The sequence below is a fragment of the Rhinopithecus bieti genome, unplaced genomic scaffold, assembly GCF_001698545.2.
Source record: "Rhinopithecus bieti isolate Rb0 unplaced genomic scaffold, ASM169854v2 scaffold_13351, whole genome shotgun sequence".
Taxonomy (NCBI): domain Eukaryota; kingdom Metazoa; phylum Chordata; class Mammalia; order Primates; family Cercopithecidae; genus Rhinopithecus; species Rhinopithecus bieti.
In genome coordinates, this window is record NW_016807514.1 from 2,547,964 (window position 1) to 2,558,439 (window position 10,476).

The following is a 10,476-nucleotide window of genomic DNA, read 5'->3' on the forward strand; positions in this document are numbered from 1 at the left end:
TCACTCCCACAAGGCCCACCGCTTCCAGACCCTCTCCTCACCAACTATCCACCCTGCCTTTCACCGCAAACAGCGTGAGAAGCTCCAGTGCTGAGACTCAAGGGCAGGCGTCCTCCTGCTCCCGGGACTGCTGGGGACATGGCCAGGGACAGAGGGGTGGGGGTCTCCCGAGTTCCTTTCTGGCTGCCTGGGTTTCTCTTTCTCCAGCTTTGAGGGGATGGTGGCAGACACTTTGGGGGTCACTAAAATAAATGACCAGGTGCATACTTGAAGTGGTCTTTTTGTGTATGACGGCCCTCCAGTTCAGGAGCAAAGCCCCTCCTCTCCTCCCAGCCACTCTGCGGCTCCTGTTTGTCACCGGGCCTTGGGCCAAGCCCCAAAGCTCCCTTCTGTGGTGACGACCTTAACCAGGCTGAAGCGCACCAGACACGTCCCTGGAATCTTCCAGTGCCCCAGGAGGGGAGGCTGCCAGACAGGGGGGCAGGGAGGACACACGATCTTTGTGGAATGATGTGATATGGGCCAGCGTGGAGACATCCCACAGATTTAATCCATCGCCTTAATTACTTGGATTTCAAGCTGCGAACTGATAACTCCGCCGGCAGCGAGGGCTGGCCCCGCCATCCCCCATGGAAGCTCAGGGCCACCTGTGGGATAAGGGCTGGTGGCGGGCAGACTGACCACTTCTACCTGCCCCTGAGTAAGGAGGCACCAGCACCCCAGCCTCTCACTGGGTTTCTTCAGCCCTGGGGGAGGGACCTGCAGCCTCAGCCGCCAGGCAGGGCTCCCAAGCCAGGGCAGGCAGGCAGGGCTGCAGCCTGGGTGCCCCTTCCTCTCTCCCCCTCCAAGAAACAGCCTCCAGGCAGGGAAGGGGCTGTGGGGCCGCAGGGATCCCAGGGGCTGCCCCTCTGCCGGCTTCCCTCTCTCCCGCGCACTGCAGATGGGCCGTGTCAGCTGCTGAGCAAGGGACAATCCGGCGTGACAGGGGCAGGCCTTTCTCAGCGTCTGCAGCAATTCCAAACACTTAACTCCACAGCTTACGTGAAGAAAAAGGATCAGTCATAAAAATCTCTTTGTACAAAACATGGCACCCCCAGCCACTCTCCCACGTTCCCGAGCCTTGGCCCTTGGTTTCCTATCTGTCTCACCGGGCCATGGCCAGGCTTCTAGAACCCTCTCCCCAGCCAGGTCACAATCAGCAGCCTGATTCAGAGAGAAAATACACAGCACGACCCCTTGCCCTGGATGCCAGGCACGGGACAGCACCCGAGTCCCCATCCTGGGGGGCAAGGCTTTGGAGTGACCCAAGGCCACACTAGAAAACTCTGTCCCCTGACCTGGCCCAGGCGACCGTGGAGGCCAGGGCTGGATGGGTAGCCCTTCTCCCCACATCCTCTCAAGGAAATGACTTTCCACACCAGTGTCTGGAGAAAGGTAATTAACCAGACCCCAGAGGGCCAAGCCTGCAGTGGGTCACCCACCTGGCCGCACAAAGAATGTCCACGGCACCGGCCCTCCACCAGCGCCTGGAAAGGAAGCCCCACTGCGGCCGCCGGAGTGGGCTGCTCCTGAAAGCAAATGGCCAGGCTCTGCCAGGCGGGGGCCATCCAGCCCTGGGTCGATAGCTGTGCAGCTGGAAGTCACTAGGCCAGCCAGTCCCGCCAAAAAGGTCCTTGGCCTGAAGGAGGGCACAGGATACAGAGACGGCCATATCATTTCCCACCTCCCAGGCCACCCTCAGCTCTGCAGGGAGGCCCCTCCCTGCTTGCTTTGGGGTCAAGCAACCCTGTGGGCCAGGCTCGCAATCCTCGGCCAGGGTCCCTTCTTGCCAAAGTGACTTAGAAGGTCGGGCAAGGGGCTCTCCCAGGCCTTTCTTTGATGGGAGTCTTCAGTCCCACTTGGGCACAGAGGTGCCTCGGGCTCTGTGTCCATACACCTGCAAGTGCACACACGAAGCATGCACGTGCACACACGCTTACACACAAATGTGTACACGCATGCCCTAGCACACCAGCAGCTGGGGTCTCCCTGGACTCCCTCCCTCCATGTGGTCCCCCCAGGCTGAGATCAAGTTCACTCTGGGGGTCCCTGACAACCCCTGACTGCCAGTCTGGAGACAGGTCACATGCCACAGAGCACCTAAGCACGTGGTGAAAGCCACACAGACGCCCTGGTTCTTTCCTGGCTTTGCCTCCCCCTCTCCTGGTGGTGCTTTGATCATCTCCATGGAGACCTGGGCCATGAGCTGGGGGCGAATGCCATCATGCTGCGGAGGGCCCCGGCCATACCACCCTGAATCCAACCACTTCTAGTTCCCAAAGTTGCCCCCTTGCCAGCTCAGGCCCTGGGTAGGGGGTGTCCAGGCACACCCAGGAGCCCCTCCCCTTGGCGATCACGCTTCTGAGGGGCCAGCTGGGGCTGCAGGAGTGTGAACTGCCGTCCAGGCCACCAGGGCTCCATGCTCTTTTCTTCTGGATGGCTCCATTTTCTGTGCTCTGAGCAGGTCTGGCTCAGCCTTCTGGGGGTATGTGTTTTCACAGGGATGGTGAAAAGGCTCTGACAGTGTGTGTGTGCGTGTGTACATGCTTGCATGCACACACAATCTTTCCAAACACACACACACAGCAGGAGCATGCATGCACACACACACGCAGAACTTTCATGGATTTCCGGTACCAGGAAGCCCTGCCTCTTGGAGCCAGTGAATCTGTGGCACCACCTGGAGTCTTTGTCCTGCATTCTAAGGGGAAACATGAATGTGCGGAGGCCTCCCTAAGACCAGCGAGCCTTGGGGTCTGTGGTCCCATGGACAGCCAGCACCTGATTGCTGGAGCACAAGGACAAGGCGGGTCTGGGCCTGTGGCTCAGGCCAGCGGTCCGTAGGAGGCCAGACGGGACCTGGGCCTGGACTAGGCTGGGGTGCCGGGCCCCCTCCACAGGTAGGGCCTGGCCCTGCTCCTCACCCTGGAGATGGAACCTGGGGAGGCAGAGTCCTTTTCTGTTCTGGACAACTTGGCAAATCAAGTGGAAGGAAGCCGGGAGTGGGGGCATCACAGGCAAGGCCTGCATGGTAGCCAGAGGTGAGGTGGCATAGCGAGGCCCCCAGGCTCCAGACGACTCTCCAGACATGCACCTCACAGGCTCTCTGGGGCAGGAAGGGTGTGCCTTCCCTCCGTGTCCTCACCCGCCAGCTCCTAGCCACCTCTGCGGAAACTCTCCCAACCCCTGGTTTCAATTGGCCCCGTTCCTGCACGATCTAATCCAGTTTCCGACTCCTGAGGAAGGCCAGGGCCATGACCACCGGGATGGTCATGCACTCCCAGTCCAGCACTCCCTGGGACCAGCACTCCCGGTCCCCACTTGCCATATTTGTATTTAAATGCCTGTAAGCCTGGGTCAGCCTGGGGCGGCTCTCATAGAGGCCGGTATGAGACAAGAAACGGGGGGATGAATGATCCCCGGCTGATGGGAGCTGAAACAGCCGGAGCAGAAGAGCACGTAGGAGGGGTCTCCTCCCACCGAGGAAGCAGCCCCCGATAGGAGCCCCTCACTCTAGCCCTTCCCGTGGGTCCTGGGGGCAGCTGTGCCCACCTGTCACCTCACTTTCAGGGCCAGAATTCAAACTCACTTTCTATACTTCCAGGACGGATGTGGACCCGAAGTCCTGATCCACTCCAGGTGTGAGTGCTGTGGAGGGAGGGTGGTCGGGCTCGGACGGTGACCAGTCTGTGCTGCAGGGGGTGCCCAGTCACGGGGGTGTGTGGAGGGCCTGACTGGAGGCAGGTGGGGGCACACGGAGCTCCAAGCCCTCCACCAAGGCACCAGCGGTGCCAGAGCCATGGAGCAGCTAGGCCTGCTGCGGTGAGGGCTTCAGGGCTGCAACAGCAAGGGTGTGGCGGGAAGTGGCCTCTGACCTCTGAGGTCAGCCTAACCATCGTCTGGCCAGAGCTCGGGCGTAGACCCGCAGTGACAGGCCACACCGTGTCTGCCATCAGAGCTGGAGCTGTGGGCCCCTTGGGCAGCCTCTGTCCTGGGCAGGGAGAGAGGAAGGACTGAGCAGACTTGGCACTGCCCCAGCCAGGGAAAGACAAGCAACTGTGTCCCCGAGTGACAGAGCCCAGACCAGGACCCGTGGCTTGGGAATGGGGTCCGGGCATTCAGGCTGGGCTGCCATCTTGAGGGCAAAATTCCCACAGGAAGGGACCAGAGAGGTGGGCGCCAGGTCTCCTTCAGGCCACCCGTGAACCTGCGTCACCCCCATCGTTGGCCCTGGCTCTTGGTTCTTACACTGTGGGTATTAAACTCGCACCGAGGAGTGAGGACGCCGGCACAGGGTAGCCAGGGAGCTCTGCCTGCTCTCCCCCAACGAGAGGGACACGCTGCAGAGATACGGGTGCCGTGGGGTCTGGAACCATCCCTCCCTGTCACCTGCTCTCCCTGGTAAGGAACAATTCAACGGCCACCAGTGCTGCCCCTGAGATGACCACCTGCACCAGGCCTGGCCTTGACCTCCCTAAACCCCAAGGACTCAACCTGACACCTGCCATGTGAGGGGCTCTGGTCACATCTGTCTGCATTTAGCACCTGCCATCAAGCCCCGTCCCCTGGGGCGCTGCAGACGCTGGGAGGGGCTGCCTCGGAGTCCTCCGGGGAGACTGAGGCATGGATAGCCTAGATAGCAGCCCCCAGGTGCTGGACACAGGGTGGGAGGCTGCAGTGCTGGCCTTCTGACACCCGAGACTTCGCAGCACGGGCCCCTGGGGTGGCCAGAGAAGAGAAGAAGTGGGCAGAGCCAGGCAGAGCAAAAACAGCTTTTGGGAAGACAGCACCTGGCACTGGGCACCAGCAGCCCGAGGGCACCCTGAGGATGCCAACCTGCTGCCATAGGAGATGCGGTGGGCAGGACTGCAGGCCAAGGGCTGGACGCCCAGGCCAGCGGCACCCTCGGTCAGCCTGGCCTTTGCCCCCATCACTCAGGGGATGCCAAGACCCTCGGTGGCCCCCGCCCCCTCTCGGCTTCACTCAGGCTTACGGTGGAGGCCGGCGCCGGGGGCAGTGTGCACAGACTATCGCGGGATCTCGCCTTTGTCCACATAAACGCCACTTGCTAGGCCTGGCGCTCCCCTGCCTGATGGAATATTGATCCTCAGAGTGCAAAGTCCGCGTGCCATTAGTCCAACCTCTCTCAAGCTGACACAATCCCATCATTTGTCATCTTCCCGTCCTGCTGGGTTTGCTCAGGAGCTGGCGTAGTTTGCTCTCTCTGCAACTTTCCAGGCCCCCTGCCACTCCCTTTCCTGACAGGGTGGCCTGATCGGGGCCCACCACGATTCTCACAGCCCCTCTGTCCCCACTGACGGGACAGCTGGGGCGCCTGGGGTCTGAAGCCTTCACATGAGGGTCTCGTGAACTCTAACATGTGGGGGGGACCCAGAGGGTGCGGGCCACAGGGGTGATGGGTGCCATCCCACAGCGAGTGCCCCCTCAACCACTCACCGTGGAATGTGATTGATGTGGGATGAATGGGGCAGGGCACAGAAGGCTGCACACTCAGGCTCAGAGGCTGGCCAGGCCACGCTGTGGCGGAAAACCGAACTGTTCACCGCTGTGGGCCTGACGCCAGAGGCTACGGACTGTCACCAGCCAGGGGGTGGGTGGGCGCCAGGCGAGGTCAGAGGACAGGAGGCCCTTGGCCAGGGTTGTGCAGGGAGGCGCCTCCCCCTCACCTTTGGGGGCTGAGTGGGTAAAATCCTACATCCAGCCAGGGCGCTCTTCCTCCCCTCCCCCTGAATCGGGACTCCTGGAGAGTCACCTGCAGGGCCAGCCTGGGATGATCTGGGCAGGGCTGGGAGGGTTTTTTTGGCAGCTTGTTTGGTGAAGTGCAGGAGCTCCCCGGTCAGGGCCTGCAGGAGGCGTGACTTGCCTCTGGTGGTGCGTGCCCGGGTGCATGTGTGCGTGTTGTTTGTGTGTCCGTGCACGTGTGTGTGCTTGCACATATGTGTGTGCATGTGCCGTCGTGTGTGCATGGTGTGTGACATGTGTTTGGACACTACATGTGTGATAGTGAGCGTGTTTGTGTGTGCACAGTGTGCGTGTGGGTTTGTGTGTCTGTGCAGCGGTGTGTGTGCTTGCACATATGTGAGGTGTGTATTCGTGTGTAGTGCATGTGTGTGCGTGTGTTTGCACATACGTGTGTCGTGTTGGCGTCTGTGTTTCTGTGGTACGCGTGTGCGTGTTTGTGTGTCTGTGCACGTGTGTGCTTGCATATATGTGTGAGCGTGTGTGTTCGTGTGTGTGCATGTGTGTGCGTGTGTTTGCACGTGCGTGTGCGCGTGTGTGCAGGGGTACATGCTGCTGTCTTAATGCAACATTGCGCCGTCACAAATGAACATCTAAATGCAAATCTGCGCTTCAAAACTTGGCAACTTTGTCTCTGAAACTCCTCCGCACATGACTAGTGGGTTTAAAAACAAAACCAAAGAAAACAGAGGAACCACTCCAGTGTTTGTCCTTCACATCCCGAGTGGGAGAGAAAAAGAAGAAAAAAATTCTTCCTCAAAACGAAACAGAAAATATTCTCAAGGAAAAGCATCTGACTCCTTCCATTCCAGAGCTTCTGAGCCGAGAGCCGGCCTGAGGGAGGCAGACGCAGGGGCACCTTTGAGGGAGTCTGGGCCTCCCCGCCAGGATGCAGCCTCTACCTCTGGCCAGGGCCCCCGGCCAGGGGTTCTGCCCCCGGGCACGTGGCCATGTCTGGGGACACGTTTGGTGGTCAGCTCTGAGGGGAGCCACCCGTGTCTGGTGGGTGGGGGATGGGAATGCTGCTCCGCACCCTGCAGCGCCCGGGACGACCAGCAGGACAAGGGATTATTCGGAGCAACGTGTCAGTGACGCCGAGGTCAGCCATGGACACAGGCCCCTCCCTGCCGGCTCAGGCCTTGGCCTTGGTCATGACGCGTCTGTCTCGTCCCCTCCCCTCCCTCCTTCCCTGCCTCCTCTGAGCCTTCCGCTCCAGGCACCTTTGCTAAGCACCTAATATGTGCCAGTCGTGGGCATCCCCACGCCCTCCCCTGCCCAGCTGACTCACACTTGGGCTGGAACCTGGGGTGAAGGAGCCACTGTGTTCCGGGGTTGCAATCCCCTAGCTGTCCCGTCTCCTCCGGGCCCCTGTCCTGCCTCCCCTCCCACTCCCTTGCACCTGATGCTCCCTCCAGCAGCCCATAGCAAGGCCACCGCAGATGGGCTGACCAGAGCTTGAGGGAAAACGTTGCAGTGTGTACGCACAGGTGTCCAGCCCCCTCTCTGGAGTCTCTGTGGCCCAGTAATATCTCAGACCCGCTGGAGTCACACAGGCCACAGCCCCCGCCACAAGAGGCCCCCCAGTATCACAGAGGCTGGCTGTTCCCTGAGTCTGCTTCCTGCCGGGGCTGTGGGTCCCCACGGCAGGCCCTGCACCAGTCCGGGAAGACTTGCATGGCATAGAGAGCACACCCCAGTCCTTGTAACTGCCAGCTGAGCCCTTTGCACACATGACCTCAGCGAGTCCCCACAGGCTCTGCCCCCAAGAAGGATGGCCTGGGACCTGTTCCACAGCAGGATGATGGGGCTGGAGCCCAGGCGTGCCCTCGGGGCTGCCCACCCTTTGCCTCCCTGAGCGACTCCAATTAGGGGAGTACAGACCTCAGACGAATTTGCCAATGCAGGGGTGACTGTCCCCTTAGCTGGCAGAAACCCTCGCTGGGGAGGAGCTGCCCGGCTGCAGGGGGTGGTCCACGCACACGGGAAGGCCCTGTCTGCAGGAGGTGGCTGGGCAAGGGCACCAGCGATGGAGGACAGGCTCTGCAGACGCTCCCTCCACCAGCAGTGTGGGTTGGAGCTGCAGGTTGCTGGAGTCAGGGCAGCAAACATAAATTCCCAGGCGAAGGCCGCTGAGCGGGACCCTATGGCGAAGCTGGCCCGGGAGCTCGCCCTGAGTGTTTGCATGCAGACTGCCTCCTGCACCCCAGGCTGTGCAAGCGTGGGGCTCCTCTTACTTGAAAAAAAAAACGTTTACAGCACCCAGACAATGCTTATGACTAGAGAGAAGTGAAAAGAGAGGCTGAGAGGCCGGTGCCCGGGGCCCACGATGGACACCCAGTCCTGAGTTTTCAACATTTTGTATGAGTGGGAATCTGGGGACAAAGCCGTGCTCCCTTCTGTTTCCTCTGCCTTTTGTCACCAGGAGTGAAACGCCGAGGCTCCTCCGAGGTCTGTTTAACCCTTTTAAGTGATGCCTTGAAACCAGCTTTTCCTTCGCTAAGACCTTTCTGGTATTCCCTTCTGAATATTTTCATCCCCAAAAATAAAGGGGGACAGATAACTTCTCAAGTCAGTGAGCATGGATGGGGCAGGAGTTTTCTTCAAGTCTTTTCTGCTTACTTCCCACCTAGACAAGATCTTAATCACAGCCCCCCAATTATCCGCACTGACATTTGTCACGGCCGGTCCTCCCTCGCCGCCACGCCGGTCCATCAGCCTTTCTTCCTGCCCTCCCTCTCAATGGAAGTTAATTTCGAGTACATGATTTATCTTGCTGGGGAGCAGCGCAGAGGCGGCCCACCTTTTCAAAGGGCGGGCTGGGGAGTGAATTATCGCGGCGCTGTCCAGTGATTGGGTTCCGCGGGGAAGGAGAATAGGCAGCCGTGTGTCGCCTGATGTGGCGCTGGGCCTTTTCAGCCGCGAAGAAAAAAAGATTAGGCCTCTGACAGCGGGCCTGACAGGCGAGCCCAGGGCAGCAGACAAAAGGCTGGTACCTGAAAGCCGGCCTGCGCCCCTGCCCCAGGGGGCGTGTGCCCCTGACCCGCGCCTCCTTTCCGTGTGCTGGGCTCCCCCCACCTTGCTCCGCACCCTCCTCCCTCTTCCCCTTCCTCCTCCTTCTCTTCCTTATCCCACCTCTTTCCCTCCACTCTCCCCCTCCCCCCCTTCTCTGGTCTTCCCTCTTCGAGGCCTCCTTGCCTGTCCTCCTCCCCCTCCTCCCCACGGGAGTCCGCGTGGCACTGGGTTCACACAGGTGCCTGGCCTGGCTTTCCACCCCTTGACAAGAATCCTACCTCCATGTGTGGACTTCCCCCCAGCACCGCCTTCAGAAGGGAGACTCTTGTCCATCCTGCCTCCCCCACCACCCAGCGCAGGACCACACAGAGGCCGGTGCTACCCGCACCCCACTAAGGCGATGGCTGAGGGCAAGCCCCTTTCCCTTCTCTCTGCATCTCCCAGGGGCCTTGGCACAGGCAGGCTGTGACGTGGGCACAGGGGCCCAGCAGTGGCCACCAGGGCCCAGAGTCAGGTGTGGACAGGGGCCTAGGGGCCTGCCCTGGGAATCCCTCAGCCCCTGCACGTGAGCCAGCATGGAGCCTCCCACCTCCAGGTTCCCCATCTCACACTCGGCAGGCTTGGGGCCCAGGGATTCCTCCATACATCTGTGCCACATCCTCACCAGCCCACCAAGCTAGGCTGGCACTAGCTCCCTCGCTGTCTTGCCCAGAGCCAGGCAATCTCTGGCCTCCTTCAATTCAGACCCATCCCCCACCCCACCCCGGGGCCTCGGGCGGTAAGGACTCGGCAGCTCTTCTCATCCCACGACACGAGAGGCGCCTCATCCTGGCCCCAAGCATGTGCCCCTCACACGAGGCCTCCATCCCTCCCTCGCTCCTGTTACAGAGAGGCTGAGCCGGAACATTCTCTCCAGGACCACAGGAAGCCCACAACTTAGAGATGCCACATGAGGACAAGGGAAGTTCACACCAAGCTGACCTTGACATCCTAACAAAAATGCATTCTCTCTTTAGAGGATGATTTGCGTGAATATTTGAGAAAACACCCACATTAGGGCCAACTTTAATCACTAAAATATGTTCCACAGGACATGGGGGGGCCATGGGCACTGTGTCCCCACACCCAGGACATGGAAGAACCACGGACACTGTATCCCCACACCCAGGACATGGGGGGGCCACGGGCACTGTGTCCCTGCACCCAGGACATGGGGGAGCCATGGGCACTGTGTCCCCACACCCAGGACATGGGAGAACCACGGACACTGTATCCCCACACCCAGGACATGGAGGAGCCGCGGGCACTGTGTCCCTGCACCCAGGACATGGAGGAGCTGCTTTCTGTGTCTGTGGCTGGAAAGAGGTAATGCCCGCTGAGCCCATCTCCAACACAAATGAGCTTCCCTGAAAAACACAGTGACCACTCATCCAATCTCTCCATGGGCCACTTGGGTGGTATTTGGGGGGAAATTTGGCTTTGAAACCCCGCAGTAACTCCCATACTCGTTTGCTTTCATGTCCTTTGCTCAAGCACAGAGATAAGATGGAAATTCCCCTGCCACACTCCCCGGGATGGACTTGATGCTTTCCTGGAGGAGTTCAGATTCTCACCCAGATGAAAAGCCCTAAGCGCTGCTCAATTAGTCCTCGGCGGAAGCCCCGG